The 24435-nt window shown below is 32.2% G+C and overlaps 1 long non-coding RNA gene across 2 annotated transcripts in view; it reads right to left on the bottom strand.

Moving 5' to 3' along the window:
* Window positions 1–3940: 3940 nt before the first annotated feature.
* LOC132722853 (uncharacterized) overlaps window positions 3941–24435 on the bottom strand; it is a 42067-nt gene continuing 21572 nt past the window's right edge. For both annotated transcript variants that reach the window (XR_009624668.1, XR_009624669.1), the window contains exon 3: window positions 3941–4061. This is a non-coding gene — a long non-coding RNA (uncharacterized LOC132722853). The remainder of the gene's footprint in view (window positions 4062–24435) is intronic.

The following is a 24435-nucleotide window of genomic DNA, read 5'->3' as shown; positions in this document are numbered from 1 at the left end:
ACATCAAAGACAAAGGAAAGAAAAATGAATAAATTATTAAAGAAGACATCATAATAAATTATTACAAGGCTTGTATTCTTTTTTATGAATTTTTCATTATTCTACGATAAAGAATTTTAAAATGTGAATCATTATCAATTCTTTGATGTATTGTTTTTTAGACAATGTTTGAAGTTTAGATTAGTTTTAATGATTTTATTTTTTCCCTGCAGGAGAAATACAGAATATTATATGAGACACCATGCTTCAATGCAAGAGAATATTTTTCGTAAAACACTTCTGCCTTGTTACAATATTAGTTCCATAATAACTTGTTTTCTCCCTGTTTATTTCATATTTAAATCAAATGTACTGATCAATAAGAGTTAAAACAGAATTGTCGAATTAAACACTTATATCATCTTACCTTTGTTAGAAGTGAGGAGTAAATATTTTGCCACCAAATTTGTCCAATTAAGTGTAAAGTACATTTTAAAAATAAAACACGATTTGCGTCATATTTTTCTATCCTCTTTTCCTTGTATTTTTTAAAATGTGTAAATGTATTCTATATCATTTTTTCTAAATACTGCTGTAGCTTATTGCTCTTTTTTTGTAGTATTTGTAGTGTTCTGTTGTTTTGTTACCATTTCATAAAAAATTTATAACTGAAAATTTTGATTTATTTATATTTTATATTGTGTACTTTGTTTAAGTATACAGTCTGATCTGCTGTGTTATGTGTGTCTGTCCAACATGGTTGTGCATCCTTTGACAAAATAACAACACTGTCACATAAATATTATTACTGATTTGCTAATATAATTATGGAATGATTAAACATAATATATTTTCAATTGTTTCAAAATTATTCAACCACTTTTAATTTTCCTTCCAGTCTTGACTAGACTGTGTACTGTTTTCCTTCCAGAACATTAATTTTGTTTGTGAAGAAATATTTACATTTTTGTAACGCTAAACAATTTTGACCTACAGAATTTTTTTTTGCATTTTGATTCCCCAGCGGCAGTTTCTGAAGCTTTAATTGGCAAGAAATCATGATATGACATTAACCTTTTCTCTCCATGGTCAGTTAGTCAGTGACTTTATCAATTTTGACAGGGACCTTGTGCTAATGTTTATATTTCATTAATTCAACATTCTAAAAATGGGCAAAATTAAAAGCAACAAAATCTGTGTGAAGGGCTGTTATAAATTATTTTTTGGGGTTTACCTACATCCCCCCTAGCTTTTGGGTTGGACAATAAAAAGAATTTACCCCGATTGTAAAGCTAAACCCAAAAATTCTTTTTTAAAATTTAAATTTTTCTGCATAAAAATTTAAAAAGTCTTTTTATTCACTTTTTTTTTCCCCTTCTTTTTTATATCGGTTAAAGATCTCCCCAAAATTTCAATTATTTACACTTCTTAGCTACCCTAGATAAATAAAAGGGCCCCCAAAAAATATAAACTAAAATAAATGTCAATTACAATGAACCCAAAAAGGAAAACCAAAAAATTAAAATCAATGATCAAAAAGAATTTTGTCAAAATGGCAGAAAAAGTCCCCGTCATTTAAAAAAAGAATATCTGTAATTTTTTGATAGGAAAATATCTAAAAAGGACAGAAGTCATGCATAGACAGTGTGAGTAAATCATGGCTGGAGGGCTAGCTTGCAGGAATTTTTCTACTTTTTGTTGTATTTTTTTGTTGCATATTACATCAAACTAACACTGTATAGGTCATATGACAACTTTCCAGCCTAATTGGTAGAGGAAAACCTTAGGTGGCCCCCTCTGTACAATCATTATTTCAGGCACAAACGAGCACCTAAGAACCACCGACATTCTGTATGCTAACTGGATAGCTTTCTCAACTGTAGAATCTGATGATGTTTGCATGGTTCAAACCTACAGCTGTGAGAGGCAAGTGGTTTGAAGTCAACGACTTAAATAACTTAGCCACAGATTTTTTGGTAAGGACCACACCAATTGTGGTGATGATGTATGTTTAATACCCTTGAAAATCTCTGTTAAGTTTAGTCTGTTCATAAGAGACATTGAAAGTGTAACATTTCTCAGGGCCCCTAACACTGTTTAAAGCATAAGGCAATCCTCAACACTTAAACACTTAGGGCCACAACACCAAATAATTCAAAGTAATTGATACCAGGGGACTGGTTCAAGAAAGTAATATTGCTCCACCTGGTTCAAGAAGATAAACTTAGAAAACTTAGTGACTAAAGCTTAGACATGTTTATATAATTCTGTAGGTACTGTTATTACAAATTGTTCTAATTCAAGTTAATAATGAAGATTACACTGTAGAAGAGATTCTTTCTCTCCCATGTTGACACTCACAGTGAGATGGCTCTTTAGCATATACAATTAATTTATACATAATTGACCAAAATGATACCAATTAACCAATAAAAATAACTTTCATTCCTGAGATGGTTAGTCTTCTCTATGCAACAGTATTCATCTATCTTAAATACCACACAAAACATTCATAAATTGCACACAGATGTCACAGTTCAGAACTGTTCCGTATTGAGGGTAGAAGATGTGTAAGCGGCCAGAAAGCTCAGTCGGTAGAGCTGCGGTACAGTATTCCGAGGGCCCCAGGTTCAAGTCCCAGTCAGACTGCACATTCTTCTTACTGTGACAAAAATATTTAAAGTTGTAGATAAAAGAGAAAATGTCTTTATTTAAAACTTAGGTACTAAAATTTAATAACATAATTATAACATGTTATTGCTAAAACTTTGTTATTGAAAATACTGTGCACACAGTAATGTTTTTTTGTTTCTTTTTTTTTTTTTTTTTTTACAATGCTAAAATTTAGTCAAATGTACAGAAAAAAGTCCAATCCATTACCTGCTTAAGCTAGACTTTTGGTATCTCATTAATTTCAATCTAAATAATAATTTAATTTCCCAGTAAATCTGAATTAATGCATACTATTGATACCGTCTGCATTAAAAATAATACCCAACAACCAATATTACAGCAAACATTATCAAATTTGCACAATGTATAGTATCTCTCTACAATTCAATTAGTGCAATATTGCACTGTTACAATACAATTATTATCCAATCAGAATGATTGGTGAGGCTGCATCAAGTTCATTATGTATCAGCATTGTTCAATGATTAGTTTCAGACTGTAAATTTAAAACCTCTGATTCACCACAATATCCTGAATGATGTCTTTATTGTACTTTGGGTTAATTAGCTATACTTTTGTCTAGAATCTGGTCCCAAGTTGCTCACCTGAATGAATGTTAAAACTGGAAAACTGGTGAATAAAAAGAGAGTATTCATGGTGTTACTTCATTATAGGTTTATAGTTTCTAATATTGTCTCTTGCAGTCCCTGCAAGGGCTAATCAAAATAATTTGAACAATCCTAAAGAAAATTAAAAAAATAACAAAAGAATTAGCGACAGATCAAATTGTAAGTTTTTCTGATGTTGTGAGTATTCATGTTGCATTCCTGAAAACTGATCTTCATCATCATCATCAACATCATCATCACCATCATCAACAACATCATCAACATCATCATCATCATTTTCATCATCATCACAATTACTGTGATTTCGGTCAGTAAAATAATCACAATTAAGTACTTAAACAAACATAACGACAAAATTGTAATGCACATAAAATAGAACAATAAACTTTTCCAATTGAAAACTAGAAATTTACCTTCTTAAAAATCTCTTTAGCCTAGAATGGCACGCTTCGGAACAATAAATCTTGCAGAAAGTTATCAAATAGAATATAAATTTATGTTCAGTCATAGAAACTCTTTATCCCATTTTTATAATGTGTAACAGTTCATTGAAACTGAAAATAACATAAAAGACGCTTTCACAAATAAATAATAGTCTTTCTAGCTAAAATGAGTTTCATAATTTATTCAACTTCAAAATATTGATTCAGTTAACATACCTGTAATTTGACACTTCTACCTCCAATAACCAGGTCGCTTTACATCAAATCCAGTTGTAACTTGTAACAATGTTGTCTTTTATTCCAGATTTCCTTAGAATTATAAAATCCAACTTGCTATCTGAAATTAAAGATACAACTTTTTTTTATTCCTTGTGATAGCTTAAAACTGTTGTCATTTACTTCCTCTCACAAAGTCCCATTCTTATATCAAAACAAAATCTGTCTTATTCCACTCATAACTTTCATTGTATTCATTAAACAGTGATACTAATTATGTCATTATTCATTTTGTATTCCACTTAAAAGTTTGTCTCCAGTGCCACACACTATGGACAACCCAATAATATTGTACACCCGAAGACTCTCTCAAGTAATACTTGGCCAGAGTGAAGTTTGGTTTAATTCTAAAATCAATAAAAACATGATCAATGACTGGGCCTATCTTGATAAGCATCTTCAAAAGCAGATGGTTCACCTCTAACATCAAAATATATAAAGAAGAAAACTGAGTCAATCAATAAACCATTTAACTTTCATGATATCTTTTTACACTCAATTAACTGATAAGGTGGTTGAATTATGATGGTCATTGTTATAATGGTCAGTGAAGAAGAAACACAATGGTCATTTAATAACTTTTTGCTTTCAGACCATTAATAAAGTGTTCAACATCATAACCAGTTTAGACCATTAATATAGTGTTCAACATTATTACCAGTTTATCAGAATACTGTTCAACACAGTTGCAGTCAATATTTATTTGTCATCTTAAGTCCAGGTAGCTAATTATCATATTATATTTTATCTCATTTATCTAATTAATTTGTAATTTTCTTTGTTTATTTTAATTGTTATGTTACTTTTAGTGCTTCTTTTTTTACACTTGGAAAATATATGAAACTTGTATTTTATTACTTCATAAATACCGTAGAATTTCTAAAATCCACACTAATACTAATTATGTAACCATTAAGCCAAAACAAGATACCGGTAGATCTTTAGGGGAGGACCCTATGTAATGTTGGGGTAGCTTTTGGTCCAACCCTTTTGTATGTGCTTAAGATAATGATGTAAAATTGTGTAAAATTATCATAAACAAAATACAAACAAAAAATTATCAAACTAAATATCTGAGCATCTATATTCTAATACAGCGCATTTATGTTGAATTTTACTCAAACCTTAGAACCAAGCGAGCATGGAGGGTACCTTATATTTACCAATGACACCAAGAAACAAGCGCAATCAAACCATTAACCTGCAACATTTTTGATTGTTTTTTAGGGATTCCATTTTTCTTTATTTTTTTGTAATTCATTTTTAAGAATCTTCATTAAATCAAATTATGTAATATTCGCTGTAGTTTAAAAAAAATTAATTTCTGAAAAAAATCTATGTATAATTAAAATCAAAGAACTAAAAATCATATGAATATTAAAAACCAATTAATTTACACAGGGAAATTTGTTTAATCATACATTGATTAAAAATTAAGAACTATATTAAATTTTGTACCTTAATTAAATTCCTACTGATTAATTGATTCTTCAACTGCATGCAACTAATTTTTTGTATAAATAAAAATATTGAACAATTTATAATAATGTTTACTTCTTCTCAAACTAAAGGCTTTTATTTCATAGAAAAAAATAAACACAAGATAATTATTAACACAAGCAAAATTAACAGCTGCCATGAGTTGACAGATTATAAAATAGAAAATTGAATCTATAATTTAACAAAACTTCTGCTAAACACTTAACCTGCAAATTTGAGCATTGGATTATCTGGTCCTATTTTAATATAGAACAATACAGATACAAAAATTGAGCTACCAACACTGTATAGAACATGGTGCAAATGTCTTCCTTTGAACTGCTTTTCAGGCAAACAAGTCTGGTCAACAAAGGTGTATAGAATCATTTCAAAAGATTTTCAAAAACAAGACATGCCCATAGCCTGCTCTCTTAATTCAAACCTGAACTTATAAGTCTCTGATCAAGGAGAAAGATGTCAACATAGGTGAGATGTGGCAACACATCCTCTTTATACCCGAGGCAAAATCTTCACATTGCATCATCTTAGGTGACCTTGACCTCTGACCCGGTAACGTGTTTCACTATGGAGAACATTTGTCCAAATTTATATCAAAATCCCGCCATGCATGTAGAAGTTTTGCTCCGGACACAGGTTTTGGGCTGACCTCCCAAGCGTGACCTTAACCTTTTAAACAGCCGACCAGTGTCTTGTGTGTGACACCGCCCTATCATGGTGAATATTTGTATAAAACTATTTTGTAATCCTTAAAAGAATGAGCAAGATATAGACAGGACAAATCTAGACAGATGCACAGACTGACGGACACACATACACCAACTGAGTTATATTAAAATCCCTCCGCGCATGTGGAATTTACCCTACGGACACGGGTTCTGTGCTGACCCCAAAATGTGACCTTGACCTTTGAGCAGCAGATCTGGTTTTGTGTGCGACACACCATCCCATCATGGTGAACATTTGTACCAAATTATTTTGTAATCTTTCATAGACTAGACAAATCAGGAGAGATGCACATATACAGAAAATATGCCAAAAGTGCTGGCAAAGTGGAGCTCACTGCAAGCAGGCTTAACAAAAACAGAAGATCAATAATTATTCACCCTTTGCCTATTGAAACAACTGCAACCAGTTCAAAACTAAATCACCTCTACGTTTCATGCACTTTTCTCTATTTGGTTAGTACATATTTCAATTTTTTTCCTTAAAATGATGAATGGTTTGTCCTGAATGGAAGATGGTCAAGTCTCTAGCATAAAAAGGTTTAAAATCTCTAACAATCATTAAACTATTTCACATTTAATGCTCTAATAGAAGTAATCCATGTGTAAATAAATAAAGATGGACATTTGAGCAGTTTTGCACGAAGCTTTAATTTCAGTAAATTACATTCAGCCTTATTTAGCAACATACAAAGCAATAAAAGCACATTATTTCTGTTAATTTGCTTCTATATAATGTAAATGTCTCTCCCACACTTCAACTGTGTCTCAGATACTTCCTTCTTCCTCGAATACCTCCGGGACTTAACAAAACAAAATGAGAAAATCAAACGCACTATCAGAAAATCTATTTGACAGAATTCTTTCAACCATGGTTTTTTGTTTTCTTTATTCAAAAATTAGAAATTCATCATTGAATAACGAATGTGATGAAAGCTTGATGATCTGATCATAGTAAAATTGACAGATTCGAAGATTCATGTTTTTGATTTGAGTGTGATTCATGCACACTTCTGAGACAAAATATGTCATTGTTTGGTCATTTAAAAAGTTGTCATACAATAATGATATCAGTGCCATGTTTTATCAGACAACAACTTGTCGGAAACTTCATCATCTTTGACAGGGACCATGTGATAATGTTTACATTTCATTAATTTACCACTCTGCCTTCCCATTAAATTAATGCATGGCTCTTTTTTCATTTTTCTCTCAGTTTTTGTGACAATATGACTGTGATAGTTCAATACATGCATGAGCCCAATTAATTCTTGCTGGTATACAATACAACTACAGTAGTTCAGATCCATGCAAGCTTGTATATCTATGCACCTTTGTAAAATCTGACCAAGCTCTTTAAAATTGGCTTCAAAATTTATTAAAATAGATCTTGTAACCCCTAACCCTGCAGAATTTCCAAATTGAACTTGTCCATCTTTCAGTTTGGCACAGTCCATTATCATTTTTAGGGAATCAAGATGAAAATATAACTTGGTCAGCCAACAGTGTAGAGCCTGGTCAGACTGCACAGATGGCCTTAGGCTTGAGATCTGTGCTGGGGGCAAAGGCAAATTATTTTGGGTCATTAATCTATCAGATGGGGTCCCAGCAGTTTAAGATAAAAGCCAAGCAAGTTAATTATATACAGTTTATTGAACAATTTAAAATATTCAACAGGTTTAACAGGTTTAAGTAATCTTAAAATCAATATTGTCAGGAGCCCCCCACTGGCAGTGTTGATATTTTATTCATTAAATATGCTTCATGATTGTCAAGCTTATTATTCAATTTGTTTCCACTACTCTAATATTTGTGATAGCCATTAAACTAGCAATTATAACACTTAATTATTGATTTAAAGTGACCCTTGTAGTATTTAACTGCACCAAATAGTCAATTCTTATAAACCCAAAGGAACTGAAATTAATACAAAGATCAAAGATAGTTTGTCAACCAGAAGAAATTTCCTCTCATTAGTTAATGCTAATGAATATTTTATTTAAAATAAACCATACAACTTATGTATACATACATCCATAAACAAAGGAAACTGTCACAAGTGTATTTATTTTATAGCTATAATTGTCTGCCCCTAAAAATCCAAACATGACTGTAACCTGTCTTAGACTGGTCTACTGTCTCATTCAGTACATAATTATGTAACTTCCATTGTCAAACCTGCATAGCTCAACATGTTAGAGCAAGAGACTTGTAATCTCGACATTGTGGGTTTGAATCCCGGGCAGGCCAACTAAAATTACTTACTAAAGCAGTTTTTCAGATTGGACTTTAAATCGAGGTCCAATGTATGATGTGCTTAAACACTTGGCAGTGTCGCTAAATAACCAGGAAAAGCTCCTGGAATCAGGGCATCTTTCTGTCTCTTGCACTGTCCTAAAAAAAAATTTAAAATTACTAATACTCATCTGGAGGACTTGCGCATATGGGCAATCAGTGGCAAGTATAATACTTTGACAAGCCTACAATACTTTTTTGGACTGGGTTCACTGCTTACAAGGATTGTAACAGTGACTTCAGTTTATTGGTGGGGCGAAATCTTGGGTACCACTTTGTGAATTATCTAGCATAATACTAAGTTGAAGTTTATCTTAAATCACAAGTCTGCAACAATGATAAGGAAGAAAGATTCCAATAAGAATGTCATTTTAAATCATGAGGTATAATAGGCAATATTAGGAGACATTATCTAAAATACTGCACTATTAATTGTATTTTATTTCACTTACTGCACCTAAAAAGATCAGACATTTTCGTATAAAATCCCATAAATAATTGATAATAAATTGATCTAAGATGTCAGATCCAATAAAGTTGTACTATAACAAGCAATGTATGTCAAATAATTGTTAAATTTCTTACATATAAAAAGTGTATAGTCATCCCTAAGGAAATCTTTTAGAGTCTACCAAAGAGATAGTCTAAATAAAAAAAAAGTATTTTTATTAACACTGTCTAATAGACATCTGTATCACTGTTGATCCATTTTAATTCATGTACCAGCTTTATTTATAGCATAAATATTTGTTTCTACATGTTATCATAGTTTTGCCGCTAAAAGCCATAACGTTTTTCGCGCGTTTAACGCGTGTTCCGTTATGACGTCGCTTCCGGTAATTTTATTATGTTTTGCACTGATGAAGGCATATAGCCGAAACGTTTGCAATTAAATTTAATTACTAAATGTTCGTGTTTGTGTGGCTTGTCTGATTATTTTAAAGAGATAGTCTGGAACTCAGCAAATGCAGGTTTTCCCCCCATTTAATACCAGGATAACCACTTCATTAAAATCATTAATATAGCACAATTTGGAGTCAATACGACTTATAGTGACTGAGTTATGCTCCGGACAAGCATCTGATTCTGACACTGTCCCCAACAATGACGCCGCTGACAAAAGTAACCCCTATATGTCGCCTTTTTTAAGGCGACACAAAAAGTAAGCAGTACTTAAACCATAGTACACTTTAAAGCTACCTGTATAATGGTTAAAAGATTGTTTCAACTGGATAAGAAAACCCACACAGAGTATCTCTTTGGTAATTTTAACTTGGTAAATAGAAGGCATCAACCTCTGATAAATAGAAATTATCTAGTATATAGTCAGTGCTATTTGACAATTAGAAAATTCCATTTTCTTCAAATGACTTGACAAAAAAATCAAACAAGTTTGAAACAGCTAAAATCAACTTATTATTCTGATTTTCAGTTAACTCTTTGCAGACAACTTTTAACACTTTTAAGACAATATTTCTCAATCTTTAAATAAGGCTCATTAGCTATTAGAATGCTAAATATCTTTATTAGACTTGTCTGATTCTTTCTTCAACTTAGACAAAGCCATGTAAAGGGAATGAATAGCAGAGAATGATCAGATGCCACTGATGTGCCGGCTGACCTTGCTCTGCGCTGGTTGTAGCTTCCAATAGGCTGTATGTGTTAATAACAAATAGATCAGATGATTCAGTTTCATACCGGACATCATGTTATAAAGTAGATAACTATTAAACATTGTTATGTCTCCTAAACCATGTCAGTCACAAAATATTCTTTCAGTTCCTGTTCTAATGAAGGACTTTACCGACCACAATCTGCAATAATACATTGTCCCTCAACACCATACAAAACTTGTCACTTAGTAGTTCCCTTTTTTAATGAAGGATTTAGTGGGATATAACAATATGGGAAGTGGATAAGCTTCTAAATCATGACTTTATCAAGCAGGAAAGGGGTTTATTTGTCAGTAATTTTCATCATCAGTTCCTGACATGTCAGTCGGTCATTTGTCATGATAATCCTGATAAGTCTTAAAGCTGACCACTGTTAAATCTCTTCTAATCATTAATTACTTCTGTAAACCCTGTAATTAATAGACCCTGATTAGAGAGTTTTAATGCAGATCCATAAATCATACAATCTTTAAATTTCAATTACCCCTCAGTCAGAGATATTCAGCCCTCCACCCCAATTCATTCTTGCATAGCTGTTATTTCAATATTTGAAAAAAAAAAAAAAATTAACAAAATTAAGACAAAAAATTCAGCTTTTCTTTATATATTATAATAAGATGTGCCTTTTTGATTTTGTCATAAAGTCATGGATTTCTGCCAGTTTGATTTAACATAAAGTCATGGATGCCTGACATGGTGATTGCCATGTAGATGTCACTTTTAATTTTCATTAAAACATGGATTTCTGTTAATTTTATTTGTAATAGACATTCTAAGCTTCCTGCCAGTTTGATTTAAAATTGATTATGGCCAAAAATATTTGCAATTTATGAACTGTAACAATGAGTGATTTTTTTTAAATTTTGCTACTGTAAAAGAAAATGATGCAGGAAAATATGTAGCTTATAGTTTATGATAGGGCAAGCTGAATAGGGAAGTTGCCATGGCAATACAAAACTTCAAATATCAGGTTTTGGTAATTACTAGTTTGATTTACAAGAGTTTAAATTATATCATATTACAGATTATATCAATATTTATAACATTTACCTAAAAGTAAATTTTATTTATGATATTAATATTGAACATGGTTATATTTCATAAAAAATCATGCCATAAATTGATTTCCAGCAGTATTCTGGAGGGCTGCTAATATATCAACAACAGGGTTGTTTTTTCTCAGCAATGTGGGAATGTGATCCAAACCCCAGAATTGGGAATTTTTACAATGTTTTAGACAGATTGGGAAAAACTGGGAACATATTGAATACATCAAATAAGACATGGGTTTATTAAATTCCTTTTATATTTCACTCATTTGGAATTGCAATATTAAAATTTTCTATTGCACTGCAGTGCCTGCTGGAAGCAACATACCGTCAGTTTACCCATACAACCAGTGCAGACCAAGATCAGCCAGCATGGATAATAGTCAACACATCTCTGCCTGCATAATGTTCATTATTCATTAAGTACATATTCATTTTGGAATTTTCCCTAAAAATGATGAATGCATGTTTCTTATATTGAAAGATTTATATAATTATCCATGTAAGATATTTAGCAGGGGTTAGGGTTAAAGCAGGCTTTCTCATTCATAAAATAGATTGAGTTCATTTAAGAGCACAATAATGTAACTGACAGGGCAGTAGCCAAACTTTTAAAATTAGCAAATTGCAGTCTGCCACCCTTTACATTGACATTTTAATGACATGCCTTCAAGTTACTTAATGATCATCAAAGCTGTCAATCTTCATTTATTAAATATCTCAAATGTAATAAATTTTCTAGCTCTTTATGTTAAATTATCTGCAGTTAAAATTTGTCCCTTCCTGAAGCTGTCACAATCTGTGCCCTTCTCAATTAACTCCCTTCCAATATAACACTACTAATTAGCCTTTGTCTTAACAAATACCCCCTTTTTCTGGCTTTAACAGACACTAGTTTACCACATTCCAGCTATAATACTGGTGGTGTAGGACCCCACATACAAGCCTTCTTTCAAGCCCAATTTCAATAATTCCAAGTCACCCTCGGAATTTTAACCCTTATCTTAATTGTCCCCTAAATATAAATAATTTGTCTATTATTCAAAATGTCACACTTTGCCTCTTCAACATCAGACCTTTTCAATCCTAACCACTTCAATTTGTCAATAATTATCACCCAGTTGCTCATTATATCAATCCCCTGAAACCCTTCAAAATTGTAAAACCGTATAATTTCTCACTGCCCGTTGGTTAGGGCATGTATTTCACTTAATTGATAGTCAGACATCCTCTTAACATCATAATGAATATTCGGGTTTTATTACAAATTGTAAAAGAGGTTTATCTTTCACTAAGGACATCCGCCCCTATTTCATTGTCCCCCGCAAGTCCTTAACCAAACTGTAATAAATACTGTAATGCCTTAAAGGATAAAAGTGACTTCTGAAAAAAGATAGGGGTCTAATCAGATGTATTAATACAGCTTAAAAGTGTGCAAGTAGTAAATAAATGTTTGACACAATATTCATTGTCATTACCATAAAAAAACAGGCAAAAAATTCCTTTGTCATTAAAGATAATTCATGTCCATGTATAGCTATGAAAACCGTGTGCAACACTTAAAGCAGCAGGCCTCCAGATAAATGCTTATTTTCCTGAAAATTTTGAAAATGTAATTAAAAGAATAACATTGTATGGTAACCAAAAGGTCATATGGCAGCTTTACAGCTTTACTGGTGAAGGAACACCTCTCGGTGCCATTCCGTGCATTATTTCAGACATGAACGGCACCTGAGTCAATAAGAACCACCAACATTTTGTTAGCTAGCTGGATTATGAGCTCCCTAACAGTCCCTGTTGGGATTGGAACTAACAGCAGTGAGGGGCAAGTGGTTTGCAGTCAACAACCTTAACCACTTGGACATAGACGGCCCCCGACGCCCCAAAGTTACTAACTTTGTCAATGCTCTATATTGTTGTCAGCTCAGATTTTGAAAACCCTTAAACTTTGAATGAACTGTTTCAAATTTATTAAAGCTATGCAAATCATTAGAGAAATTCAGCAAGTAAACAACATTCAAGTACTCAAAAAGTTTACATGAAAAGAAGCAGCATCATAGCTGTCTGTGGCTGTATTTACATACACAGATGAGTACCTAGAGTCTTTCTGTACCAGTACAATGTACAACAGCTATAAACTAAATGATCTACATAAACACTATAGATATTACTTGAATCCTTTTCCCACTAAATGGACGTCATAAGTTTCAGGGAAAGTTCAAAATAAGCACTTACTGAATAGTGAACTTTGAAGACCGGATGATGATGATGAACAGACAAGACTCGTTGCTTGGGTAGATTCTGTGACCACAAGCTGTCAAAGGTTTTAATGTATAAATGAAAAAAAAAACACTTTTTATTTAAAGGTTAGTAATTGATAAACCAAAATCATTATACCATAAAATAACACCTCACCTAGGAATTACATTTTAATAGAGATGTCTCAGAAGAAGAGAGAATATGGGGAGGAAAAACAACATTCTATTGTGATAACTTCAAATCTATATTACCCATCTAATGTAGAGCTTAAAGTACTCAATTACAGCCTTGTTATACTTAACAATCAATGATCCCAAATGAAATAAATTGACAAAAAGAAAACAAATTTCTCCAAAACAAAAACATATCTCCAGATACTACCCACTTATTCATTACTACAAGTACACCAATAGTGTATATATTCCTGGATTATTTTTTCAGAACTCCCTTGACAATTGGCAATCAATAAGCCTAGTTGATTAACAGCTCTCCTGTTTCAACAAAAACTATTGAACAACTTTGCAGGTTTTGTTTACCTAATATAACACAAGCCATTTAATTTCTAATAAAAACGAGTAAATTATATTTGCTGTTACCTTACTGGTCCAATCACAAACTACTGCAGTCTAAAATGCTTAAATTTTATTGAAAATTCCATGTAATCTAGTAAAACTGTAAACCAAAAATCAATTTCTGAACAGAAAACTGGAAACAGTATTGACACCATTTCATGGTCTTGTTTATTTCTTTAAATTGGAATAGGCAGCAAGAAGGTTTAGATTTACATCTGATTGATTACTCTTGATTTTTTTTGATTTTTTTCTTTCCATAGAGCAGCAATATGGCTCATGTTTACAATTTATGTGAGCTGATTTGAGAAGTTGGGTCTTATACAAGTTCCACGCATAGATGATTTGTTAACCTTTTAAACAGTGCAAAGAAATTGTATTTTCAAAATGTTCCTCAATGTTCATCATAATTTCTTTCCCTGGAAATGAATTATTTCTCAAAATGTTATACATGATACGGACATGAATGTTTTTATAAAGTTACACCAAATATGAATGTTTTTATATATAAAGATACTGAAAAATATCATCCACTATGGACTTGAATATGATTGTCATAACATGCTTTAATGTATAAAAAATAATTTATTTTTGAAGGTCATATGCAATGGAAATAATTATACCTAAAAAGGGTCATATCTCAGGGAAATGATTATTAATTGTCTAAAAAAATCATAATATATAAAAACGAATATGTTTCAAAATGTACTCTGTTTTTTTATGTATAATCACTGAATGGGACCAATTTTATATTGAAATTATCATCTACAGACCACTTGATGCATGTCTTTACTCAAAACTTTAAAAACAATTAATAGCTAAGAAAATAATATATTAAAACATTATTCATTTTCAAAGAAATGAAGTGTGAAACAGTTTCAGTCAATTCAAACTCTTCATCATCTCAATAACATTTAAATAAATCATTAGAATAAAATCTAGATAAAATTGTAATAACAGAACCAATGAGTTTAAAACATCATAATATTTGGAAATAGAAACTTTATTATTCATCATCTCATGAAGAAAGTAATATGTTTTACAATAATAACACCAACTCAAGGGCAACTGCTATTATATTCCCTCCTAATATAGAAACAATTTGCCATAAAAGATACAAAAAAAACAACAACAAATAAAATAGTTGGGATTCAACAATGTCAGAAAACATCAAAGTAGAGAAGTAAAGAATAACAACAGAGAGCTTAATTATTGTAAAGAATGCAATTAAAGCAAGCAATGTCAAAACAAGCAATGTCAAATCAAGGAATGTCGAAAAAAGAATGTTGGTGGGCACCATGCACCTTGGAAAAGGCAAACTGAGCATTCCACCTCTTAAATATCGGAATTAAAAATTAAAGCAAAAAGTCCATGAGCATATTAAGACATTGCTAACTTACCATGCATATCATCTAAGATCCACACATACATGTATTAAGCTGCAAATATACTTTTTCCAAACATCGTGAAAAAAAAATTCTTCAGAGTAAAAACAATAGCTTATGTGAGTCTTGTTTGTTTACATTACACCGCACAGTATATGTCATATGGCCACTTTCCAGTTTTACTGATGCAGGAAGACTTCAAGTGCACTTCTGTGCATTATTCAGGCACCAACCACCACCATTCCATAGGCTAGCTGGACAGCTTCCTCACATGAAAGGATCCAAAGTCCATATTGAGATTCAAACTCACAGCAGTGAGTGGCAAGTAATTTGAAGTCAACGACCTTAACCACTCGGCCACAGATGCTCTGTGCGAGTCATGATTATAAAATTAAATATTTTTGGCAAACAATGCACCATATCATACAAGCATGTGCTACATGACTTAAGTGATACTTTCCTTATCTATTTTAAGGCTCATTCAAACCAAGAATGTAATTTTCATCTATTTATTTTGTTTTCATTCCTTCTGAAGGACCTTTCCCTGTTCCAGATCTTTTAGTACAACATGCAGTCAACATTTAATTAACTAAATTACGACATTTCATTCTTATTCATTTACATTATTAATAAAATGTTTAATTTCCATTTAATAGATGTCATTTTACAAACTTTTATGACAATTAATTATTTGATTTAAAACCCATTAATAAAGCAAGTTTTATTAAGCAGGATAATTGAAACTGCTCAGTTTCTTTTTTCTAAGATTTCCTTGAAGCATTAAAGACTTTGTTTCAGGCAGTGTTTCTCTCTCCAATCTCTTTGTCAAGCTTTTCATGTCTGACAGACATTTATCATGGGTAAATCTTGATTAATCTGGAAGCTGACCACTGTAAAAACCTTTATCACCAATTAAAACCCTAAAAGCTGCAATTAATGAACCCAGTTATTGTGTTTTAATGCACTCCATGGAAGCCGTATAACATGCAATTCATACATCTGAGATTCCCTTGTTTATTTAGAGAGAAGCCAAGTAGATGTTAAGTCTGTAACACATTGGAAAGTTTACAGTGTTGTCAGGTTTAAGTTTTATTCTGATGTCATAAGAGGAAACACTTCCATGACCTGGGTAAAGCACTCTAACCAGATTAGGCCACTGCGTTCCTAAAATCTATGTTTTAAAACAAGAAGGGATATCGAATGACTATGCCTCTCCTTAAATTTGCTGACTCTCAACTGATCAAATCAAAATTGCTGCATAATGAAGAAACCATATTTTTCTTACATTAATACTTAATTATGATGTACATAATTGGAGATAAGCTTTATATAATACTCTTTGAAACAGATTGTGCATGAAATATAGTATATTCAACTGCTTTAAGACATATTTTGACAATGCATCTGTAAAACAAAGGACAACTTCAAGAGCAATGTTCAGTACTTCAAGGCTATGGTACTGTTATAGGGCTTATTTCTGTAACATTGTGAGCATGTAATGAATCTATTGTTAAACCTGTCACAACCTGCTGTACACAATCATGTCAAACTCCTCAACGTCCTACAATAACCCTAGAAATCTCACAGTTATAATTAAGCCTTGTACCACTCAGCAGTTTCCACTTGTCAGTGAAATCATTATAATAACTCAATACTATTATGAATGCTAGCTAAGCCAGGACAGTGATTCATTAAATTGTCAAATCATCAGTTATCACAACCTTAATGACTTTAAAGAAACATGTAACCACAATTTGGCTCAATGACTTTAAAAACCATGAATGTTAAAACAATTTGGCTCAATGACTTTAAGAAACTTGTTAAAACAATTTGGCTCAATGACTTTAAGAAACGTGTTAAAACAATTTGGCTCAATGACTTTAAGGAACGTGTTAAAACAATTTGGCTCAATGACTTTGAAAAAAAATGGATGTTAAACAGTATTTTGCTCAGTGACTTAAAAGACATGATAAGTAAATTTTGGTAATTGACATAAAAAAATCAAGTTAAAGCAATCTTGGTCAATGACTTTAAAGAAACATGAACATTAAGACAACCTGGGTCAATGTCTTGATAAAACATGACAATAGCAAAATTTTATACCAAAGGTTTTTTCTCTGTGACTAAAATAGTAAATCTACATTGTTTTGTTTTATACTAAATGTTTTTTCCACGTGTTTACTCTGTGATCTATGTAATGCATTTTACCAAAATTTAATGCTGTTCCTTATAATGCTTACACTAGGTGATCAAACTAGTAAATCTATGAAATTATACCAAATGCTTTTCCTATAAAGCCATTCAAGCTGAAATTATAGAACTCCCATGTCAAGATTTGCATCTATAATATCACAAATTCATTCTCATGTCAAATGGTTTACTTAAGCATCAAAACAAAATTTTCCTTTGGCCTTTCACTCATACCAATACATCTTTCTCACAAAGAAGCAATCTTTCTGCTCTAGGATTATCAATATTGCTGGAAACTCTGTAAATAAAACATACTCCAAAAAACTGATCTTAGCTATAAACTGTCATTTTGTGTACCAAATACCGCTTCTTCAGGGAGCAGTTGAGTGAATTGAGCAAACTCCTTTAATGTCTTGCTCTAGATCAAAGAAGACATATTGATTATCTCTAACCATTAAATTATCATCATAAACCATGTTTTGCTTCATTAATTTAATAAGATAACAAGGTAATTATAGCTGTATTTTCATGTAATGTAATCACCAGTCCCTTTCTTTATCACTGTTCTCTTTTTTTCTTTATATGGCTGAGATTTGCGGGCAGAGCGGAAAAAAACATTGACTGGATTTTATAGCAAAATCATCATTACTCGCAGTTCAAGTTTATTCAATAAAGATACGTGTGTCATAAAACCATTAAATTCATACTGATATAAAAAACATGGCCAAAAAAGTGTATTATGAAAAAAAAAGTTTTGAAATTGGAATTTGTAGTAATTCATCAAGCTGTGGGATTATTGATAAGGGCTAGATTGAATAAATAAATATTATATCATAATTTAAAATAATTATTGTAAATGGCATTATGAAAATGCATGTGTCAAAGCATACATTTATAATATCGATTTTGTCAGGAGTTTATTGATGTTTGTTTTAAGAAAACGAATATCTTGACATAACAAGAGAGCCATTCTCTGCAAATGTAACTAAAAATTACCTTTTTGATTGTTGTTTTCTATTACTTTTGTTTTTGTATGTTTAACATTTTCAATATTGCCATTAAATTTAAACAAAATGGTCATTACAGGTAGCTTAAGATTGCTCATCTATGATACACTGCTATATCCTGCCCAAGGTCAGTGGCTATTTTTGACCATAGTAAAGCATGACTTATATAACATTTTCAGAGGACCTCAAGACAAATTGCTTCAAGGTAAATAGCTAAAACTTGATGTTAGTTTATTTACACTGGTGACCCAATGGAGATAACTTATATTAACTTTTGTAAAAGCCAACAAGCTCTGATTATGATAGTTGTTTTTTTGGGGGGGGGAGGGGGGGGGAATTCTAACATGTTACTATAAACCAACACTGCAACATTTTCAATTTGGCAGTGTTCAACGGCCTTCCAAGGTTTCCTACCAAATTGAAAATGTCACAGTCTTGGTTTGAGCCTTTTGCTGGACAGCAAATGTTAAATTAATACAAAGTATCTTATAAACACTACAAGATTTCATCAATACATTGCAATGATAGGTAAAAAGGTAGCAGTCATAGCAGAGAATCAAAATAAAATACATCAGGAAAAAACAAAAACCTCAATCAATGACAACAATCAGTGTTAGATGCGGAAAAGCTTTGATACAAATTAATGCCTGCTAACAACTGACACAATGAGAGCATTAAGGTATTAATGTCAAGTGAACTGTCACACAATTTCCCCTGCATTGTCACATACTTACTAAGTCTTTCTTGGCAAGCATTAAAACCAAAGTATAAGGACCTGAAACAATTTATAAGTGTAGCCAAAATGAATAAATTTGTATTATGAACTAAAATAAGTAAAATGGGGACTTTATAGGTCTTCCAACTTTGTAAAATTTGAAAACATGTTGGCTCTGTTCACACAGACTGCAATAATTAGTTCAAACTTTTTTCACCTGTAGACTGTTTGCTTTCACATTGACTTCTGGTAATTTTATGGGCAATTCGCCATCCTGTCCCCAGTATTTGCTGGACAGGTTGTTTGTGTGCGATGCCGTTATCGAATATCAGAAATTATGATGAGTAATGACATTTTAATTAACTTTACCATGGCCGTGTCTCTTTTTTTTAAAGACACTTCTTGTCATTTAGTTCCACCCTTTGTTTTCCTGTTAGAGTACAAGCAATCCTTTATTTGGGGACCGTACTCCACTTTTCAAGGAATAGCACAGACATTAAAGTTACATTAAAGGAACCATGATCACTGCCATATGAACACATCTGCATCTGATGTTTTCAAAGTGAAGTTTCTCCATTTTATGTTAAATACTGCTTCAGCCAGTGCTAAGGGGCATCCTGAGAAGCTTGCACCTGCCACTTCCATCCAAGAAGAGACTCAATCAAATAGAGCCTGCAATATTTTCAATTTTGCTGTATTGGGCATTCTTTAAGAATTCAATTTATCTCTATTGTGTCCATCTATGAATCTCTACATACTTGATAATAGTAATAAACTTTTTAAATAAAGAAAAAAAACACAATTTTGTCTGACTGCATGAAGATAAAGGCCAGCCTGACATAACAAACTGCAGACCAGCCTGACTTAACAAACTGCAGTCTTTTAGGCTGTTAGGCTGGTCTGCAGTTTGTTAAGTCAGGCTGGACTGCAGTTAGTTAAGTCAGGCTGGTCTGCAGTTTGTTAAGTCAGACTGGACTGCAGTTTGTTAAGTCAGGCTGGACTGCAGTTTGTTAAGTCAGGCTGGACGGCAGTTTGTTAAGTCAGGCTGGACTGCAGTTGTTAAGTCAGGCTGCAGTTCTACCTGACTGAACAAACTGCTTGTATTGGAAAGTCATCATCACTGTACTTAAAGACTCAATAATAATCATCTCAGGGATTATATATTGTTAAGAAGAGTGCAAAAAGGTCATCCAGACTTCAATACACTAGTCAGAGATAAGACAATTTAGACAACAATTGATTGATCTCATAGAATCACCATTTATTGATCACACAAAGTATCTAATGAATCTGTGAAAAGTTGCAGTTATTGGGCCAGTCCATAGCTCATTTAACCAATGTCCACATGTGAACTGTACACATCTTCCGGTCAGCAGACAATAAACTGATTGTGAAAAATCATTATTATAACTGGGTTGTTTTTTGTTTTTCATTTGTTTCATATATTGCTGAAGATCTTTAATCATTGTTTTTTAAAGATAGAAATATGAAAAAGTAACAGCATTTTCATACAAATGTGACGTGTCACTGTATTGAACTGTTCACTAATTAGTGGAGATAGTGTGTAAGCAGCATGATTACTCGGTCAGGAGACCCGTTGTATGGTATTCTGTGGGGTCGCCGGTTCAAGTCCCAGTCAGCCTGCACATTTTTCTCTCCGTGTCACAAACATGAAGATTATTAATCTTTTTCTGTTTCAAATCTGTTGCATTTTTTCTTGGCATTTTGTAATTCTTGTGGGAAAAAATTCTTACAATTTGTCTGTCATAATAATCACAATTTAGATTTTATATTCAATTGAACAGACTCATTTGTTTTTATTGTTTGGTTTTGTATTGTCCCTAGTTTCCTGTATGAAAGAATACTCATCTTTAATGGTCTAATATAATGGTAAATCAATGTGAAAATGTTCACGAAGCACTCCATAAATAGACATATATTTCATTGCATGTTATGTAATCTTATAGTTTTTGTCATGCTACATGATCATTACCAAATGAAGGAATAATTAAATGTCTTTTTTTAGGTGAGTTTGAGTTAACATATAACTTGATATGTTCATTCTGCCCGTGACTTTAAACAGAATACTTCTTGTATAATCATCAGTCTTTGTCAACAGTATTACAGAGTCCAGCCTAGTCTGCACATCGATGCAATCTGACCAAGCTCTGTTCTGTTGATAGAATCTGATTAGGTTTTCTGTTTTAGTAATGAATGTCCTTAACTTTAAAATGGACTGCTCCAAATTCAAAACAGGGCAAATCCATTAAACAAATTCAGTAATGGTCAGAATAAATTTGATAACCATTTTAAATAGAACATGTTAGTTGTTAGCATGATAATTATTCATTTATTCCCTTATCTCATTATTAAAGTCTCTCCCATGTGAGTTACATTATTGTTTACACAGGCATATACATCCGCCTGACTCATTCAATAAATAATAACAAAAAATGTTTACACTTCATTTATAATGGACAAAAACAGTTCATTTGTAAAACTCCAAGTTTGAGTTAATTTCCATAATGTCAAAAAATAAGAGGAAGACAATTAATAACTGTGAACAAGAGTGCTGAAGAATTACAACACCAAACTGAAGATTCATCAACTTCCCGAAGCTTAGCTGAACAGAAGAATAACTAATAAACTATTAAATTACAGAATGTTTCATGGAGGAGCCTGAGACTATCAGAACAGTGGACATACTAGGAGGACAGTGGCCATCAGACATTACTTCATAGTCTGTCATAAATAGACTCCATAAAAATTGAGTAAAACAATAGGAGAGTTTTGATCACAAAATTTAACACAGTCTCTGACCAAAATTAAGCCCTACAGTCGAGTACAGTTGGAAAGGCACTTGGCACTTGAAGAGAAACAAAGCATTAAACATTTTAGAGAGGGCAGAGCGGATGGGAGAGGTCGGGGAACAAAAACTGTTATTAATAGTTATGAAGACAATCATAGATCTCTAATTTTCAAGTATAAATTTCTGTTTGTCTTGCGTGCAAAGGATCCTAAATTTTTTTAAATTAAATAAATTTGTTGGTATACACACTTTATTATGACCACTATTCACATGCCTTTATACTTTATAAATTGACAAAAAACCATCTAACTAAACTACAGGATTGCCTATGACCAAATCAACAATATAATGATTGGTGCAGATTGCAGTGTGACAGCAATAATGAGAATATCTCCCCTGAAGTGATTTTTTCGTTAGCAACAGCTGAGTAGATTTATTGTCGTCAAGGGGGCAAGAACTGCAATAAGGTCCTTTAATCAAAATAGCAGCAGCATATCTGACACCAAATAATTCTAGATTGCCTTTGTCTCCAAGACAAGGAAACAGTGGTGTGTCCATGATGCATTATGTTGTTTGTTTTCAGAAAAGGTCTTTGAAATGTCAATCTTCTACAGTACAAACAAATTATAATGTTATACAAAAGTACAACAGAATATGATATATGATAAAACATTAATATATTAGCCGCGTCACGACAAAAGCAACATGATGAGTTTGCGACCAGCATGGATCCAGACCAGCCTGCGCATCTGCGCAGTCTGATCAGGATCCATGCTGTTCACTATCAGTTTCTCTACTTGTTACACGGTTTGCAAGCGAACAGCATGGATCCTGATCAGACTGCGCGGATGCGCAGGCTGGTCTGAATCCATGCTGGTCGCAAACGCATTACATTGGTTTTGTCGTGATGCTGCTTAATTATGTAGATAAGACAACTTATTACTGAATTTCTTGTCAATTTCTATTTTTTGTTGCCCTTTATATAAACTGCATGCCTTAACATTTAACATTTCATACATTTAATTTTGAACACATCTAGCAATGTTTATGAATTCTTAATTAAACATCATCTCATGTTTTAATATTGTGTTCTAAGCCAGTGTTTTAGGGCATTTCCAGTTCATTTTAAAACATCTTTTGCGTGATCCACCTAACAAACAAGTCTGGATAACTAACTAGAAATTACCAATTTCACATGAAAGTGACCAACTGCTGATCCATCAAGATTTTTGAACCATCGGTGAGAGACAAATGGCTAATAAGACATTATTGAAAACTTGGCAAATGTGGGTTTTTCCCAGCTAATCTGTAGGTTACAAACTAACTTTTACTGTTACAGCTTCACAGTGCACTACCTGTCACAATAGATTAGTCAACCTGTTTTGCTACTTTGGGAGCCGTAACTGTAAAAGTTTGTTTGTACCTACATTATTAGCTGGAAAAAAACAAAAATTCTTAATTTGGGAGTTAGTCTATTGACAATCAATTGTCACAGAAACATTTCAACTCAACAGAGAATCAGACCAGCTACCCTTGGATTACTTATCCGATGTTCAACCTAATGATTGAGCTAAGCAATATCAGAAAATAACATACCTCTTCTCTACAAGCTGACATTTTATTAAATAAAACAAGATTAAAAGTGATATATTGATTATATTAAATGCATAAATCATCATCATAAATCACCGCTTCATTAACTTTAGATAATACACTAATATCTGCAGCATTTTCCTGTCATATATCATAGTTACTGTCTAATGTTTTCCATATTGTTCATTTCCTGAAAGCAGCATATGAATTAAAATACATGCACACAATGATTATTTATTATACAATGAATATTACTGGGGTAGAGTGATCTCAAAAGCATACATTAGGCAACTAACTGAAATGACATTGATACTGTTCATTTGTTGTCAAATACAATGCATATTTCTGTTTTGACAAACAAGATGAATGAAAATACTTTAAATATTAAGTATTTTCACACAACTCTCCCTTGCTGATGTTTGTAGTCAGATATTTTATTTTAATTACTTCAAGCATACTTCCTCAACAAAAGCTTATGTTTGACAATAACTAAACTTATCAAATAACTGGCATTATCCGAAATAATCGTCTAAAACCAAATAAACATTTACCGGCATTAGGTTCACAGTCTATCTCTAGAAATTCTGACAAAAATTCATTAACTGGGGAAACTTCGGCCAAAACTGCTAATTAAGAAATCTTCAGTAAATTAAATAAAAGCTTTATGCT

The sequence above is a fragment of the Ruditapes philippinarum genome, unplaced genomic scaffold (genome assembly GCF_026571515.1).
Source record: "Ruditapes philippinarum isolate M1 unplaced genomic scaffold, ASM2657151v2 ctg490_1_1_1_1, whole genome shotgun sequence".
In the NCBI taxonomy this organism is placed as follows: Eukaryota; Metazoa; Mollusca; class Bivalvia; order Venerida; family Veneridae; genus Ruditapes; species Ruditapes philippinarum.
Note: the sequence above shows the minus strand (reverse complement) of the source record. Positions and strands in the feature narration are given on the sequence as shown.